Below are 17,827 nucleotides of genomic sequence, written 5' to 3'. Positions count from 1 at the left end.
AATATTTTAAATCAGCCAATTTTTTAAATCCCAAGATACAGTATAATAAGAGTTGTTTTGTAAATATTTTATGAGGGCTGGGATGAGACAGATTGGGGACATCTTATATGAGGTAATTCCGGGGTTCCTTCCAAGTCAGGCAATATTTGATAATGTGGTTGAAGAAAATGATGAAATAAGTAGAACTACTGTGGAGAACATGTATAAGAGAATATTAGGATGTCTTCCTGGGGAGTGGGGTGTTTAATAAATAAAGAGGTGGCAACAAGAGCTAGGGGTTTACCGGTTTTATATTATGAAGGTAATGGGAAGAAGCATGATTTGTCAGTTTGAAAGTTAAAAAAGTTTATGAAAAATGTATTTTAAGAGATAAAAACTCCTGCTTCGGAAAAAGTGTGGTCTAGGGTGTTTGCAAATATAGATGTAAATCAATATGGAAGAATGTAAATGTAAATATAATTCTATAGAATGTGAAGACAATGATTTTAAAATGAAACATAATAGAATTTTTACGAACGTGGTTTTAACATCAAATAATAGAGATATTAAAAGAGAATGTGATATTTGTCGGTACGGGGGTGGAACATTTTATGCACTTTTTTTGTTGAATGTAGTAGAGTTAGATGAGTTTCATAAGTTTTTAAAGGGGATTTTAGTACAACAGTGGGGAGAAGAGATTGTTGCTGGGGTTGAGTGGAGGAGGTTGTTTCTTTTTGGTTTAACTGGGAAAAGCAAAGTTATTAATTTTAATTTGATGAATTTTGTTCTTAGTCATGCCAGATACGCTGTAAGACTAAGAAGGAATTGGGACATTATGAAGGGAAAATTGTGAGTGTAGAGGTTTTATTTAGAAGTATGTTAGAGAAAGATATAGAAGTAATATATAAATATGGTGGATGTAATTTTGAAAAATTGTTTGTGTGGGGGAGCAATTTTATTGAAATTGAGGTCGAATGGAAAACTTGTTTTTAATTATTAATTGGTTTTGGTGGATGATTGTGTTTCTAATAGGTTTTATTTTCTTTTCTTTTTTTGATTTTGTAAAAGGATGAATTGTTCAACCTTTTGATTGTTGATTGAATGTTGTAAATGTTATGTGTTTCTTCATAATAAAAGAGAAAAAAAAAAATATGCCCGATCTCGTCTGATCTCGGAAGCTAAGCAGGGTCGGGCCTGGTTAGTACTTGGATGGGAGACCGCCTGGGAATACCAGGTGCTGTAAGCCTTTTGTCCACTAGGGGGTGTGGCATTATTTCATCAGCAACACTGCCTTGTAGTAAGCATTTGATGCTGAATTGACTAAATGCAGCTTCTATGGGCTAGTCTCCCCTGCCCTTTTAATACGATCAAAGTTCCTTGTGTTGTCAGGGAGCAACTGCCTTTTATGCATAAGACAAATAAGAATATTGTTACTGAATGCAGCTTGTGTGTGCTCTGTGCTCCCTCGCCCTGTTCAAATGATCAAAGGAAATAATGCTGGTGAGGAGTGGAACTGGACTGGTGTCTGATGGCCCTGTGTTTTCCATGTTGGAATTACAACCCTTCTTTTATGGAGTAAATCAAAAGCACAAGAGAATCTGAGATGTTATCGATAATAAATCAATTGGTTTCATGCATTTGTCTGTGTGTGTGTGTGTGTGTCTGAATGTGATTGTATTTCGTCATATCGCAAACATTTGTGATATCAGATGGGTTAAGATATTAAAAAGTAATTGGTGATTTTTTCGACAGTGTTGCATGATGGGAATCTAGTGGTTCACTGATATAATCTAGTAAACAAAATAAACTACTTTTTCACTACTCTGTGTGCAAGTGCATTCCTAAACGGCATTTAACGCAGGTCGATGTGATATGATATTATCAGAACACAAAGTGGTTACCGTTAGCGGAAAATGTTGGCACTGGAGACACTTTTCCTCCACTAAGCAGAAGAGATACCGTGATCAAGAAGGTGGTTCACCCGGTGTGGGGCTCAGCCATTGCACTCTGGCTGTGCTGACCCCTTGCGAATTTTCCAAATGTGGGAATCCGATTGCAAAATTTATGGTAGTGCTCGTTTGAGCTTTACCCTGATGTCTTTGTTAATGATAAACTGTTGCTTGGCGGCAGGCTTAAGGATGACTTGAGTCAACTGACTGTGCTTATGGAGATCTTTGAAGTCAGTTGTGAAGGAGACTTTGTGGACCAATCGAAAGGTGGAAACATTTGTTTGTAGCAAAATATTGTTGGCATTTTGTCGAAACATTATGTTGCGAAATGCAGCATTGTATTTATGCCACGCTGGTACTTCAATCAGGAGATAGTTGAGAAGCCACTCTAACCCCCCCCCGGTCATGATGTGTCATACGCGCCCCATGCGCTTCCAATATGAAATTGTCCATACATGCGTTCCTCCTTAGCACAGAACAATGCAATAGGTTTTCAACATCCAGAGCTTTTGTGTATTTATTGTGGCTAGTAGGATAGCTGCATGGGAAACTGTTGCTGATGATGTATTTGTCAGAAGTCATTGTATTTGTCCGTTTTTTTCCCACAAGGCTGAAATATGTGCCCTCGCTTTAGAAATGTTAGCAAGGTTTGTTTGTATTTCATCCAACTATCTGTGCTAAAAAGTGATGGCTACAGTATATGTAATTTCTTCCACTTTTTGAGTGAGCCAAAGTTCAAGCTGCTTATCTAATTGGTGAGAATGCAATGTCTGTTTATCAGACTCACTTTGACTTTATATGGTGTACCAAGAGATGTACCTTCGCTTACGGCCATACCAGCCTGAATATGCCCGATCTCGTCTGATCTCGGAAGCTAAGCAGGGTCGGGCCTGGTTAGTACTTGGATGGGAGACCGCCTGGGAATACCAGGTGCTGTAAGCCTTTTGTCCACTAGGGGGTGTGGCATTATTTCATCAGCAACACTGCCTTGTAGTAAGCATTTGATGCTGAATTGACTAAATGCAGCTTCTATGGGCTAGTCTCCCCTGCCCTTTTAATACGATCAAAGTTCCTTGTGTTGTCAGGGAGCAACTGCCTTTTATGCATAAGACAAATAAGAATATTGTTACTGAATGCAGCTTGTGTGTGCTCTGTGCTCCCTCGCCCTGTTCAAATGATCAAAGGAAATAATGCTGGTGAGGAGTGGAACTGGACTGGTGTCTGATGGCCCTGTGTTTTCCATGTTGGAATTACAACCCTTCTTTTATGGAGTAAATCAAAAGCACAAGAGAATCTGAGATGTTATCGATAATAAATCAATTGGTTTCATGCATTTGTCTGTGTGTGTGTGTGTGTCTGAATGTGATTGTATTTCGTCATATCGCAAACATTTGTGATATCAGATGGGTTAAGATATTAAAAAGTAATTGGTGATTTTTTCGACAGTGTTGCATGATGGGAATCTAGTGGTTCACTGATATAATCTAGTAAACAAAATAAACTACTTTTTCACTACTCTGTGTGCAAGTGCATTCCTAAACGGCATTTAACGCAGGTCGATGTGATATGATATTATCAGAACACAAAGTGGTTACCGTTAGCGGAAAATGTTGGCACTGGAGACACTTTTCCTCCACTAAGCAGAAGAGATACCGTGATCAAGAAGGTGGTTCACCCGGTGTGGGGCTCAGCCATTGCACTCTGGCTGTGCTGACCCCTTGCGAATTTTCCAAATGTGGGAATCCGATTGCAAAATTTATGGTAGTGCTCGTTTGAGCTTTACCCTGATGTCTTTGTTAATGATAAACTGTTGCTTGGCGGCAGGCTTAAGGATGACTTGAGTCAACTGACTGTGCTTATGGAGATCTTTGAAGTCAGTTGTGAAGGAGACTTTGTGGACCAATCGAAAGGTGGAAACATTTGTTTGTAGCAAAATATTGTTGGCATTTTGTCGAAACATTATGTTGCGAAATGCAGCATTGTATTTATGCCACGCTGGTACTTCAATCAGGAGATAGTTGAGAAGCCACTCTAACCCCCCCCCGGTCATGATGTGTCATACGCGCCCATGCGCTTCCAATATGAAATTGTCCATACATGCGTTCCTCCTTAGCACAGAACAATGCAATAGGTTTTCAACATCCAGAGCTTTTGTGTATTTATTGTGGCTAGTAGGATAGCTGCATGGGAAACTGTTGCTGATGATGTATTTGTCAGAAGTCATTGTATTTGTCCGTTTTTTCCCACAAGGCTGAAATATGTGCCCTCGCTTTGAAATGTTAGCAAGGTTTGTTTGTATTTCATCCAACTATCTGTGCTAAAAAGTGATGGCTACAGTATATGTAATTTCTTCCACTTTTTGAGTGAGCCAAAGTTCAAGCTGCTTATCTAATTGGTGAGAATGCAATGTCTGTTTATCAGACTCACTTTGACTTTATATGGTGTACCAAGAGATGTACCTTCGCTTACGGCCATACCAGCCTGAATATGCCCGATCTCGTCTGATCTCGGAAGCTAAGCAGGGTCGGGCCTGGTTAGTACTTGGATGGGAGACCGCCTGGGAATACCAGGTGCTGTAAGCCTTTTGTCCACTAGGGGGTGTGGCATTATTTCATCAGCAACACTGCCTTGTAGTAAGCATTTGATGCTGAATTGACTAAATGCAGCTTCTATGGGCTAGTCTCCCCTGCCCTTTTAATACGATCAAAGTTCCTTGTGTTGTCAGGGAGCAACTGCCTTTTATGCATAAGACAAATAAGAATATTGTTACTGAATGCAGCTTGTGTGTGCTCTGTGCTCCCTCGCCCTGTTCAAATGATCAAAGGAAATAATGCTGGTGAGGAGTGGAACTGGACTGGTGTCTGATGGCCCTGTGTTTTCCATGTTGGAATTACAACCCTTCTTTTATGGAGTAAATCAAAAGCACAAGAGAATCTGAGATGTTATCGATAATAAATCAATTGGTTTCATGCATTTGTCTGTGTGTGTGTGTGTGTGTCTGAATGTGATTGTATTTCGTCATATCGCAAACATTTGTGATATCAGATGGGTTAAGATATTAAAAAGTAATTGGTGATTTTTTCGACAGTGTTGCATGATGGGAATCTAGTGGTTCACTGATATAATCTAGTAAACAAAATAAACTACTTTTTCACTACTCTGTGTGCAAGTGCATTCCTAAACGGCATTTAACGCAGGTCGATGTGATATGATATTATCAGAACACAAAGTGGTTACCGTTAGCGGAAAATGTTGGCACTGGAGACACTTTTCCTCCACTAAGCAGAAGAGATACCGTGATCAAGAAGGTGGTTCACCCGGTGTGGGGCTCAGCCATTGCACTCTGGCTGTGCTGACCCCTTGCGAATTTTCCAAATGTGGGAATCCGATTGCAAAATTTATGGTAGTGCTCGTTTGAGCTTTACCCTGATGTCTTTGTTAATGATAAACTGTTGCTTGGCGGCAGGCTTAAGGATGACTTGAGTCAACTGACTGTGCTTATGGAGATCTTTGAAGTCAGTTGTGAAGGAGACTTTGTGGACCAATCGAAAGGTGGAAACATTTGTTTGTAGCAAAATATTGTTGGCATTTTGTCGAAACATTATGTTGCGAAATGCAGCATTGTATTTATGCCACGCTGGTACTTCAATCAGGAGATAGTTGAGAAGCCACTCTAACCCCCCCCCCCGGTCATGATGTGTCATACGCGCCCCATGCGCTTCCAATATGAAATTGTCCATACATGCGTTCCTCCTTAGCACAGAACAATGCAATAGGTTTTCAACATCCAGAGCTTTTGTGTATTTATTGTGGCTAGTAGGATAGCTGCATGGGAAACTGTTGCTGATGATGTATTTGTCAGAAGTCATTGTATTTGTCCGTTTTTTCCCACAAGGCTGAAATATGTGCCCTCGCTTTGAAATGTTAGCAAGGTTTGTTTGTATTTCATCCAACTATCTGTGCTAAAAAGTGATGGCTACAGTATATGTAATTTCTTCCACTTTTTGAGTGAGCCAAAGTTCAAGCTGCTTATCTAATTGGTGAGAATGCAATGTCTGTTTATCAGACTCACTTTGACTTTATATGGTGTACCAAGAGATGTACCTTCGCTTACGGCCATACCAGCCTGAATATGCCCGATCTCGTCTGATCTCGGAAGCTAAGCAGGGTCGGGCCTGGTTAGTACTTGGATGGGAGACCGCCTGGGAATACCAGGTGCTGTAAGCCTTTTGTCCACTAGGGGGTGTGGCATTATTTCATCAGCAACACTGCCTTGTAGTAAGCATTTGATGCTGAATTGACTAAATGCAGCTTCTATGGGCTAGTCTCCCCTGCCCTTTTAATACGATCAAAGTTCCTTGTGTTGTCAGGGAGCAACTGCCTTTTATGCATAAGACAAATAAGAATATTGTTACTGAATGCAGCTTGTGTGTGCTCTGTGCTCCCTCGCCCTGTTCAAATGATCAAAGGAAATAATGCTGGTGAGGAGTGGAACTGGACTGGTGTCTGATGGCCCTGTGTTTTCCATGTTGGAATTACAACCCTTCTTTTATGGAGTAAATCAAAAGCACAAGAGAATCTGAGATGTTATCGATAATAAATCAATTGGTTTCATGCATTTGTCTGTGTGTGTGTGTGTGTGTCTGAATGTGATTGTATTTCGTCATATCGCAAACATTTGTGATATCAGATAGGGTTAAGATATTAAAAAGTAATTGGTGATTTTTTCGACAGTGTTGCATGATGGGAATCTAGTGGTTCACTGATATAATCTAGTAAACAAAATAAACTACTTTTTCACTACTCTGTGTGCAAGTGCATTCCTAAACGGCATTTAACGCAGGTCGATGTGATATGATATTATCAGAACACAAAGTGGTTACCGTTAGCGGAAAATGTTGGCACTGGAGACACTTTTCCTCCACTAAGCAGAAGAGATACCGTGATCAAGAAGGTGGTTCACCCGGTGTGGGGCTCAGCCATTGCACTCTGGCTGTGCTGACCCCTTGCGAATTTTCCAAATGTGGGAATCCGATTGCAAAATTTATGGTAGTGCTCGTTTGAGCTTTACCCTGATGTCTTTGTTAATGATAAACTGTTGCTTGGCGGCAGGCTTAAGGATGACTTGAGTCAACTGACTGTGCTTATGGAGATCTTTGAAGTCAGTTGTGAAGGAGACTTTGTGGACCAATCGAAAGGTGGAAACATTTGTTTGTAGCAAAATATTGTTGGCATTTTGTCGAAACATTATGTTGCGAAATGCAGCATTGTATTTATGCCACGCTGGTACTTCAATCAGGAGATAGTTGAGAAGCCACTCTAACCCCCCCCCGGTCATGATGTGTCATACGCCCCATGCGCTTCCAATATGAAATTGTCCATACATGCGTTCCTCCTTAGCACAGAACAATGCAATAGGTTTTCAACATCCAGAGCTTTTGTGTATTTATTGTGGCTAGTAGGATAGCTGCATGGGAAACTGTTGCTGATGATGTATTTGTCAGAAGTCATTGTATTTGTCCGTTTTTTCCCACAAGGCTGAAATATGTGCCCTCGCTTTGAAATGTTAGCAAGGTTTGTTTGTATTTCATCCAACTATCTGTGCTAAAAAGTGATGGCTACAGTATATGTAATTTCTTCCACTTTTTGAGTGAGCCAAAGTTCAAGCTGCTTATCTAATTGGTGAGAATGCAATGTCTGTTTATCAGACTCACTTTGACTTTATATGGTGTACCAAGAGATGTACCTTCGCTTACGGCCATACCAGCCTGAATATGCCCGATCTCGTCTGATCTCGGAAGCTAAGCAGGGTCGGGCCTGGTTAGTACTTGGATGGGAGACCGCCTGGGAATACCAGGTGCTGTAAGCCTTTTGTCCACTAGGGGGTGTGGCATTATTTCATCAGCAACACTGCCTTGTAGTAAGCATTTGATGCTGAATTGACTAAATGCAGCTTCTATGGGCTAGTCTCCCCTGCCCTTTTAATACGATCAAAGTTCCTTGTGTTGTCAGGGAGCAACTGCCTTTTATTTATAAGACAAATAAGAATATTGTTACTGAATGCAGCTTGTGTGTGCTCTGTGCTCCCTCGCCCTGTTCAAATGATCAAAGGAAATAATGCTGGTGAGGAGTGGAACTGGACTGGTGTCTGATGGCCCTGTGTTTTCCATGTTGGAATTACAACCCTTCTTTTATGGAGTAAATCAAAAGCACAAGAGAATCTGAGATGTTATCGATAATAAATCAATTGGTTTCATGCATTTGTCTGTGTGTGTGTGTGTGTGTCTGAATGTGATTGTATTTCGTCATATCGCAAACATTTGTGATATCAGATAGGTTAAGATATTAAAAAGTAATTGGTGATTTTTTCGACAGTGTTGCATGATGGGAATCTAGTGGTTCACTGATATAATCTAGTAAACAAAATAAACTACTTTTTCACCACTCTGTGTGCAAGTGCATTCCTAAACGGCATTTAACGCAGGTCGATGTGATATGATATTATCACAACAAAAAGTGGTTCCCGTTAGCGGAAAATGTTGGCACTGGAGAGACTTGCCCTCCACTAAGCAGAAGAGATACTGTGATCAAGAAGGTGGTTGACCCAGTGTGGGGCTCAGCCATTCCACTCTGGCTGGGCTGACCCCTTTTGAATTTTCCAAATGTGGGAATCTCGAATGCAAAATTTATGGTAGTGGTCGTTTGCAAAATTTATGGTAGTGGTCGTTTGCGCTTTACCCTGATATCTTTGTTAATGATAAACCGTTGCTTGGCGGCAGGCTTAAGGATGACTTGAGTCAACCGACTGTGCTTATGGAGATCTTTGAAGTCAGTTGTGAAAGAGACTTTGTGGACCAATCGAAAGGTGGAAACATTTGTTTGTAGCAAAACATTGTTGGCATTTTGTCGAAACATTATGTTGCGAAATGCAGCATTGTATTTATGCCACGCTGGTACTTCAATCAAGAGATAGTTGAGAAGCCACTCTAACCCCCCCCGGTCATGATGTGTCATACGCGCCCCATGCGCTTCCAATATGAAATTGTCCATACATGCGTTCCTCCTTAGCACAGAACAATGCAATAGGTTTTCAACATCCAGAGCTTTTGTGTATTTATTGTGGCTAGTAGGATAGCTGCATGGGAAACTGTTGCTGATGATGTATTTGTCAGAAGTCATTGTATTTGTCCGTTTTTTCCCACAAGGCTGAAATATGTGCCCTCGCTTTGAAATGTTAGCAAGGTTTGTTTGTATTTCATCCAACTATCTGTGCTAAAAAGTGATGGCTACAGTATATGTAATTTCTTCCACTTTTTGAGTGAGCCAAAGTTCAAGCTGCTTATCTAATTGGTGAGAATGCAATGTCTGTTTATCAGACTCACTTTGACTTTATATGGTGTACCAAGAGATGTACCTTCGCTTACGGCCATACCAGCCTGAATACGCCCATCCTGATTGGAGAAGTGACGACAGGTGCGAGTGTCTGAGCTGTGAGTGAGTGTTTGCTGGAGAGTGTTTGCTCGAGAGCTATTTTTGTTAATTAATTGGTTTTTGCAATATAATTTATTATTTTCTTCAGTTGAATAGTTTAAAGTTTGGTTAGTCTTCCCCCTTGCAGGTTTTCTGCTTGGGGGAGAGCCTTTTTTGGACCCATTTTTTGATATATTATGACGGACAACATGGCAACGACAAACGGAATGGAAAAGGACAACGAAAATGCGCAACGGAAGAAAAATGAAGATAAAGAAGGAATGAAATATGGAAAAGAATACACGGTGGCAATTGAGTTGGAAGGAGAAGACAAAGTGACGACAATGGAACTACTAAGAGCAATTAAGGAGGTGTGTGGAGAGGTGGTGGGATGCCGAATGAAAGGAGAAAAGAAGTATGAAGTTACGATGAGGAATGAAAAAGGAAAAGAACGGCTAATGGATGGAATACGAATAAAGGACACCAAGATACTGGCGAGAGATATTAATGTGAAGGAAGTGGTGGTGTCGTTCATGAATCTGCCTGTATACATGGAAGACAGTGCTATATTGGGCAAGCTATGTAGCTGGGGTGTATCAGCAGTCTCTGAAATCAGGAGGAGAGTTTGGCCAGGCACGGATATAGCAGATGGCACGAGATACTGCAAAGTCAAATTCACTGATACTGTGAAATCACTGCCGTACTCTACAAAGTTTGATACGCTTGAAGGTGGAGAGTACTTTAGAGTCATGCATGATAAGCAGGTCAGAGTTTGTAGGCTTTGTATTCAGCCTGGGCATATTGTGAAGGACTGCCCTGAATTTAAATGTTATAAGTGCGGGAAGCAAGGGCATTATGCAAGAGAATGTGTAGGTGGAAAGGAAAGGGCATTTTGCGAAGGATGTCGCATGAGAGCTGACGAGTGCAAATGTGGAGAGGTTGTGAATGAGGAGGGGAGCCAGGATCTTTTTGTGGAGGCTGATGTATCACCCCGAGTAGAAGAAGACGATGGAGGAGAAGACGTGGTGGAGGGAGGAGAGACGGAGAAAAGAAGAGGGGAAAAGATGGAACAGAAGACGGAGGAAATAGGAGGCAGTATGGATTCAGAGATAAGAAGAGGGAGTTTTCAGGAGGAGGACGGGAGTGGGATGGGTGGAGGCACTGGGGACTCACAGTTTTTGGGGGGGGCCTCGGGCTATGTGGGTGCTTCGGAAGGAGGTGAAGTGGAGGGGAGTGGGATGCTGACAACTATACAGGAGACGCAAATGGATACAAGCAGCACAACAGGCACAGGAAAGAAGAATTCGAGTTGGTTGGAAGAGATGGATTTAGAGGCAATTTCAGATTCAGAAGACATGGAAAAGATTGATAGAGCAAGGGTAAGCTACAGGAAGAGGAAAGTGGCGTTGGAGGTGAAAAAGGACGAAAAAGGAAGAAAACATGACAAAAGGTAGAGGAAAATGAGAAAATATATTTTCTTATTATTATTTATTGGAATGGTTAATTGTATGTCAATCAATGCGAATGGTTTAAGAACAATGGAAAAATTTCAAAGAATAGTTAAAATGAAGAATTCGGATATTTTATGCCTGCAAGAAACACATTGGGACAATGTATGTATTTTAGAAGTAAAAAAAATATGGAGAGATTTTATTTTTGTTAACAATGGCAGGGGGAATTCAAGTGGGGTTGCTATTTTATTGAGGAAGGATGTGGTGGATAATGTGAAACAGATATATAATGATAATAATGGGAGGATTTTAATTGTAGATTTTGAATATATGAGTAGGGTTTTTAGAATTATAAATATTTATGCGCCTAATACTGAAATAGAGCGCAAAGATTTATTTTTAGAAATAGGAAAATGGTGTGAGGGAAACTGTATTGTAGTTGGGGATTTTAATGTTAAAATGGATAGACTGGATATGACAAGAGGAGCTATTTTTAGAAGTGATGTATCTAGGGGGGTTTTAAAGAAGATGATGATAGAAAAAGGAATGATTGATATATGGAGGGATGAGAATCCGTACAAGAGAGAATTTTCTAGAAGGCAGGTGGTTTTAGGGGAGTTGAAACAGACACGGATAGATCTGGTTTTAGTAAATGAAGGGTTAAGGAATTTTATGAAGGATATTAAGTATATTTTTACAACTTTTAGTGATCATGCTGGGTTAACATTTTCGGTGGGGTTAGATAGGGAGGGGAAAGGGGGGGGAGTGTGGTGTATGAATGCAAGGTATCTAGGTGATGAGGAATATGGAATACAACTTAAATCTTTGATAGAACATGAAATGGAGGATAAGCAAAAAGGGAATGATAAGTGCCAGTGGTGGGAAAATGTTAAGAAAAAAATAAAAGATTTTAGTATTAGATATGCAAGGAAGAAAAGGAGTAGGATGACAAGAGAAGAAAATTATTTAAGAGCAAAATTGAATGAAGAAATGAGGAAATGTGATATTGATCCTATTTATAATATTGAAAGGTTTTTAGATTTAAAGGCACAATTGAGCAAATGTGAAATAGATAAATGTAAGGGGGCATCTATTAGAAGTAGGGCAAAGTATGTTTTAGAAGGGGAGAAATGTACGTCTTTTTTTCTTGGTTTAGAGAAAACTAAACAGACGAAATCATATATTAGTGAGATAGAAAATGTAAAGGGTGAAGTGGTAAATGATTATGTTGAGATATTAGAAACTGTACAGAATTTTTATAAGGATTTATTTAAGAAAGGGGAGGTGGATGAAGAGTGTGTAAAGGAGATTTTAGGTAGTGTGGATGTGCAAATTGGTGTTGAGGAAAAGCAAATATGTGATAGGAAGATAACAGTGGATGAAGTGAAAGATGCAATTAAGGGATTACAAATAAATAAAAGTCCTGGAGTAGATGGACTAATTGCAGAGTTTTACAAAATGTATGAAAGTTTTTTAGCACCGATTTTAATGGAAGTGTATCAATATATGGAAGATAATAATACTGTTTCAGACTCCATGGTGACAGGACTGATATCGGTTTTATATAAAAATAAGGGGAGCAAAATGAAATTAGAAAATTATAGGCCAATTAGTTTATTAAATTCAGATTATAAGATTTTAGCTAAGATATTGGCGAATAGGATGAAGATGGTTTTAAATGATATTATAGCACCTACACAAAATTATAGTGTGCCTGGAAGAGACATAGCTGATACCATCATTACACTTAGAGATGTGATAAATAAAATGAATAGCGATAAGAGAGGGGGAATTGTTTTAAGTATAGATTTTAATAAAGCTTTTGACAGGGTGGAACATGATTTTATGTTTAGGGTACTGGAAAAATATGGGTTTGGAAATAGAATAATAGGATGGATAAAATTATTATATAGAAAGGCAAAAAGTAGGGTAAAATGTAATGGGGTTTTAACAGATTCTTTTATTCTTGAGAGATCAGTGAGACAGGGGTGCCCTTTATCAGCATTACTGTATGTTTTATCGGTAGAACCCTTAGCGGCATACCTTAAAAAAGATCATTTTATAAATTGTGTAGAGACTCCGCAAGGAGGTTTTAGTTTAATTCATCAATATGCAGACGATACCACAATAACAGTTAGAGATGAGGAAAGTGTTAAAAGGGTGATGGAGTGTTTTAAAGTATATGAGAAAGCCTCAGGAGCAAAAGTGAATATGGAGAAGTCAGTAATAATGTATGTTGGGAAGATTAATGAGGAGATTTTTCCTTTTAAAATGGTAAATGATTATTTTAAGGTGTTAGGTGTGTTTTTAGGGGTGAAGGAACAGGAAGCTAGGGATATGACATGGAGTGGGGTTATAAACAAAGTTAGGAAGGTGGTAAATATGTGGAGGGGGAGGTCTTTGAAATTAAAAGGGAAAGTAATTGTCATAAATTCATTGTTGATGTCAATTTTTATTTATGTAATGAATGTTTTGGATATGCCAGAATGGGTTTTATCTGAAATGAATAAAATTGTAGTTGATTTTTTATGGGAAGGGAAGGGGGTGAAAATAGCTTTTAAAACTTTGATTGCAGGTTATGAGGAGGGGGGCTTGAAGTTGGTGGATTTAAATGTGAGGAAAACAGCAATTAGAGTCAAAATGGTACGTAAATATTTATATGGGGAATTAGATTATGGATGGAAAAGATTTTTTAAGGAGTATTTGCAGGAGGTTGGGAGGATGGGGGACAATGGTTTATTGATGTGTATGAAAAAGGAAATGTTAGGTAATATACCTTTGTTTTATAGAGAAGTGTTTGAGGCTTGGGGGGAGTTTTTACCAAATATTTATTATGAGTGTACCATTTTAGACAATATTTTAAATCAGCCAATTTTTTTAAATCCCAAGATACAGTATAATAATAAGATGTTGTTTTGTAAATATTTTATGAGGGCTGGGATGAGACAGATTGGGGACATCTTATATGAGGTAATTCCGGGGTTCCTTCCAAGTCAGGCAATATTTGATAATGTGGTTGAAGAAAATGATGAAATAAGTAGAACTACTGTGGAGAACATGTATAAGAGAATATTAGGATGTCTTCCTGGGGAGTGGGGTGTTTTAATAAATAAAGAGGTGGCAACAAGAGCTAGGGGTTTACCGGTTTTATATTATGAAGGTAATGGGAAGAAGCATGATTTGTCAGGTTTGAAAGTTAAAAAAGTTTATGAAAAATGTATTTTAAGAGAGATAAAAACTCCTGCTTCGGAAAAAGTGTGGTCTAGGGTGTTTGCAAATATAGATGTAAAATCAATATGGAAGAATGTAAATGTAAAATATAATTCTATAGAATGTGAAGACAATGATTTTAAAATGAAACATAATAGAATTTTTACGAACGTGGTTTTACATCAAATAAATAGAGATATTAAAAGAGAATGTGATATTTGTGGTACGGGGGTGGAAAATTTTATGCACTTTTTTGTTGAATGTAGTAGATTAGATGAGTTTCATAAGTTTTTAAAGGGGATTTTAGTACAACAGTGGGGAGAAGAGATTGTTGCTGGGGTTGAGTGGAGGAGGTTGTTTCTTTTTGGTTTAACTGGGAAAAGCAAAGTTATTAATTTTAATTTGATGAATTTTGTTCTTAGTCATGCCAGATACGCTGTAAGACTAAGAAGGAATTTGGGACATTATGAAGGGAAAATTGTGAGTGTAGAGGTTTTATTTAGAAGTATGTTAGAGAAAGATATAGAAGTAATATATAAATATGGTGGATGTAATTTTGAAAAATTGTTTGTGTGGGGGAGCAATTTTATTGAAATTGAGTCGAATGGAAAACTTGTTTTTAATTATTAATTGGTTTTGGTGGATGATTGTGTTTCTAATAGGTTTTATTTTCTTTTCTTTTTTTGATTTTGTAAAAGGATGAATTGTTCAACCTTTTGATTGTTGATTGAATGTTGTAAATGTTATGTGTTTCTTCATAATAAAAGAAAAAAAAAAAAAAAAAAAAAAAAAAATATGCCCGATCTCGTCTGATCTCGGAAGCTAAGCAGGGTCGGGCCTGGTTAGTACTTGGATGGGAGACCGCCTGGGAATACCAGGTGCTGTAAGCCTTTTGTCCACTAGGGGGTGTGGCATTATTTCATCAGCAACACTGCCTTGTAGTAAGCATTTGATGCTGAATTGACTAAATGCAGCTTCTATGGGCTAGTCTCCCCTGCCCTTTTAATACGATCAAAGTTCCTTGTGTTGTCAGGGAGCAACTGCCTTTTATGCATAAGACAAATAAGAATATTGTTACTGAATGCAGCTTGTGTGTGCTCTGTGCTCCCTCGCCCTGTTCAAATGATCAAAGGAAATAATGCTGGTGAGGAGTGGAACTGGACTGGTGTCTGATGGCCCTGTGTTTTCCATGTTGGAATTACAACCCTTCTTTTATGGAGTAAATCAAAAGCACAAGAGAATCTGAGATGTTATCGATAATAAATCAATTGGTTTCATGCATTTGTCTGTGTGTGTGTGTGTGTGTCTGAATGTGATTGTATTTCGTCATATCGCAAACATTTGTGATATCAGATAGGTTAAGATATTAAAAAGTAATTGGTGATTTTTTCGACAGTGTTGCATGATGGGAATCTAGTGGTTCACTGATATAATCTAGTAAACAAAATAAACTACTTTTTCACCACTCTGTGTGCAAGTGCATTCCTAAACGGCATTTAACGCAGGTCGATGTGATATGATATTATCACAACAAAAAGTGGTTCCCGTTAGCGGAAAATGTTGGCACTGGAGAGACTTGCCCTCCACTAAGCAGAAGAGATACTGTGATCAAGAAGGTGGTTGACCCAGTGTGGGGCTCAGCCATTCCACTCTGGCTGGGCTGACCCCTTTTGAATTTTCCAAATATGGGAATCTCGAATGCAAAATTTATGGTAGTGGTCGTTTGCGCTTTACCCTGATTTCTTTGTTAATGATAAACCGTTGCTTGGCGGCAGGCTTAAGGATGACTTGAGTCAACCGACTGTGCTTATGGAGATCTTTGAAGTCAGTTGTGAAAGAGACTTTGTGGACCAATCGAAAGGTGGAAACATTTTAGTTTATTAAATTCGGATTATAAGATTTTAGCAAAGATACTGGCAAATAGAATGAAGCAAGTTTTAAATGATATTATAGCACCTACACAGAATTATAGTGTGCCTGGTAGAGATATTGCGGATACAATTAATACAATTAGAGATGTGATAAATAAATGAATCATGATAAGATGGGGGGAATTGTTTTAAAGCATAGATTTAAATAAAGCTTTTGATAGGGTTTAACATGATTTTATGTTTAGGGTAATGGATAAATATGGTTTTGGTAATAGAATAATAGGATGGATAAAATTATTATATAAGAAGGCAAAAAGTAAGGTGAAATGTAATGGGGTTTTAACCGATTCTTTTATTCTTGAGAGATCTGTGAGACAGGGGTGTCCTTTATCAGCTTTATTATTCGTTTTATCGGTAGAACCTTTAGCAGCATTTCTTAAAAGAGATAATCTTATAAATTGTGTAGAGACTCCGCAAGGAGGTTTTAGTTTGATACATCAATACGCAGATGATACCACTATAACAGTTAGAGATGAGGGTAGTGTAAAAAGGGTGATGGAGTGTTTTAAAGTATATGGACAAGCATCGGGTGCAAAGGTTAACATGGAGAAGTCAGTAGTAATGTATATTGGGAAGATTAATGAGGGGAATTTTCCTTTTAAAGTGGTTAAAGATTATTTTAAGGTATTAGGAGTGTTTTTAGGGGTGAAAGAAATGGAAGCTAGGGATTTGACATGGAGTGGTGTAATAAATAAAGTTAGAAAGGTGGTAAATATGTGGAGGGGGAGGTCTTTGAAATTAAAAGGGAAAGTAATTGTCATAAATTCATTGTTGATGTCAATATTTATTTATGTAATGAATGTTTTGGATATGCCAGAATGGGTTTTATCTGAAATGAATAAAATTGTAGTTGATTTTTTATGGGAAGGGAAGGGGGTGAGAATAGCTTTTAAAACTTTGATTGCAGGATATGAGGAGGGGGGTTTGAAGTTGGTAGATTTAAGTGTAAGGAAAACCAGCAATTAGAGTCAAAATGGTACGTAAATATTTATATGGGGAATTAGATTATGGATGGAAAAGATTTTTTAAGGAGTATTTGCAGGAGGTTGGGAGGATGGGGGACAATGGTTTATTGATGAGTATGAAGAAGGAAATGTTAGGTAATATACCTTTGTTTTACAGAGAAGTGTTTGAGGCTTGGGGGCGGTTTTTACCAAATATTTATTATGAATGTACCAGTTTAGAAAATATTTTAAATCAGCCGATATTTTTAAATCCAAAGATAAAGTGCAATAATATGATGTTGTTTTGTAAATATTTTATGAGGGCTGGGATGAGGCAGATAGGTGACATAGCATATGAGGTAATTCCTGGGTTTCTTCCATTTCAGGCTATATATGACAATGTGGTTGAAGTAGATGAAGAAATAAGTAAAACTACTGTGGAGAATATGTACAAGAAAATATTAGGATGTATTCCCGGGGAGTGGGTGATTTTAATAAACAAAGAGGTGGTCAAAAGATCTAGGGCTTTACCAGTTTTATATTATGAAAGTAATGGGGAGAAACATGATTTATCAGGGCTAAAAGTTAAAATGGTTTATAGAAAATGTATTTTAAAAGAGATAAAAAGTCCTGCTGCGGAGAAAGTGTGGTCTAGGGTGTTTTCAAACATGGATGTAAAATCAATATGGAAGAATGTAAATGTAAAATATAATTTTATAGAATGTGAAGACAATGATTTTAAATTGAAACATAATAGGATTTTTACAAATGTGGTTTTGCATCAAATAAATAGGGATATTAAAAGAGAATGTGATATTTGTGGTACGGGGGTGGAAAATTTGATGCACTTTTTTATTGAATGTAGTAGGTTGAAAGATTTTCATGAGTTTTTA

General features: G+C 38.3%; 4 non-coding genes and 6 pseudogenes across 4 annotated transcripts; all 10 read left to right on the top strand.

Moving 5' to 3' along the window:
* Positions 1-1,918: 1,918 nt before the first annotated feature.
* Positions 1,919-2,065, top strand: LOC120041064 (annotated as a pseudogene).
* A 686-nt stretch (positions 2,066-2,751) lies between these two features.
* LOC120041069 lies at positions 2,752-2,870 on the top strand. Its single transcript, XR_005475820.1, has one exon. It is a non-coding gene; the product is annotated as a 5S ribosomal RNA (ribosomal RNA).
* Positions 2,871-3,561: 691 nt separating this feature from the next.
* Positions 3,562-3,708, top strand: LOC120041063 (annotated as a pseudogene).
* Positions 3,709-4,391: 683 nt separating this feature from the next.
* LOC120041068 lies at positions 4,392-4,510 on the top strand. Its single transcript, XR_005475819.1, has one exon. It is a non-coding gene; the product is annotated as a 5S ribosomal RNA (ribosomal RNA).
* Positions 4,511-5,203: 693 nt separating this feature from the next.
* LOC120041062 lies at positions 5,204-5,350 on the top strand (annotated as a pseudogene).
* A 686-nt stretch (positions 5,351-6,036) lies between these two features.
* LOC120041067 lies at positions 6,037-6,155 on the top strand. The gene has a single exon (XR_005475818.1). It is a non-coding gene; the product is annotated as a 5S ribosomal RNA (ribosomal RNA).
* A 694-nt stretch (positions 6,156-6,849) lies between these two features.
* On the top strand, positions 6,850-6,996 carry LOC120041061 (annotated as a pseudogene).
* A 682-nt stretch (positions 6,997-7,678) lies between these two features.
* On the top strand, positions 7,679-7,797 carry LOC120041060. The gene has a single exon (XR_005475817.1). It is a non-coding gene; the product is annotated as a 5S ribosomal RNA (ribosomal RNA).
* Positions 7,798-8,490: 693 nt separating this feature from the next.
* LOC120041066 lies at positions 8,491-8,640 on the top strand (annotated as a pseudogene).
* A 7,002-nt stretch (positions 8,641-15,642) lies between these two features.
* On the top strand, positions 15,643-15,792 carry LOC120041065 (annotated as a pseudogene).
* Positions 15,793-17,827: the final 2,035 nt, after the last annotated feature.

This window comes from Salvelinus namaycush, unplaced genomic scaffold, assembly GCF_016432855.1.
Source record: "Salvelinus namaycush isolate Seneca unplaced genomic scaffold, SaNama_1.0 Scaffold4007, whole genome shotgun sequence".
NCBI lineage: Eukaryota > Metazoa > Chordata > Actinopteri > Salmoniformes > Salmonidae > Salvelinus > Salvelinus namaycush.
The sequence above is the reverse complement of the archived record's forward strand: the minus strand, read 5'-3'. Positions and strand labels throughout refer to the sequence as shown.